Genomic DNA, 597 nt, shown 5'->3' with positions numbered 1-597 from the left:
GAGAGGAAGGGAGAGGGAGCGAGAGATAAGAAACATCAATGATAATGGCAGAATCATTGACTGGCTGCCTCCTGCATGTCCCACACTGGGGATCCAGCCCGCAACCCCGTTCAGGTAGATGCTCAACCACTGAGCCATGCTGGCTGGGCCCTCTTAACATTTTGCAGTGTAGTTGCCCTAACTCTCCTTTGGTCCTGGAAAAGATTTTTTATATTATTAGGTCTTGTGTAATTTCTTCTAGTCTGTTTTATCTGTTCTCTTTACCTGGAATAACCAGTCAGAATAAATTTTTTTATTTTCTTATCTTTACCCCCATTTTTTCCTATACTTATTAACCTGTTGGTATTTTTTCTGGGAGATTTTAACTTTAATTTTTAACTTTTCAGTTGACTTCTCCCTTCCTCCCCAAAGGTGATTATCATTCATAATTCCAGGGACCCTTTTGTGAGCTCACTGTTCCTTTGTGTGTGTTCTTTGTTGGTTTGTTTTGGGTTTTTTATTTTGTTTTTTTGTTAATTCTCACCCGAGTATATTTTTCCACTGATTTTTAGCGGGAGAAACAGAGGGAAACACATTGATTGGTTGTCTCCTGCACCC

General features: G+C 39.9%; 1 protein-coding gene across 7 annotated transcripts in view; it reads left to right on the top strand.

Moving 5' to 3' along the window:
- The window catches only part of YAP1 (Yes associated protein 1), a 114,459-nt gene that overhangs the window by 9,170 nt on the left and 104,692 nt on the right, over nucleotides 1-597 (top strand). The window lies entirely within an intron of this gene.

This window comes from Myotis davidii, unplaced genomic scaffold (assembly GCF_000327345.1).
Source record: "Myotis davidii unplaced genomic scaffold, ASM32734v1 scaffold8, whole genome shotgun sequence".
In the NCBI taxonomy this organism is placed as follows: Eukaryota; Metazoa; Chordata; class Mammalia; order Chiroptera; family Vespertilionidae; genus Myotis; species Myotis davidii.
Note: the sequence above shows the minus strand (reverse complement) of the source record. Positions and strands in the feature narration are given on the sequence as shown.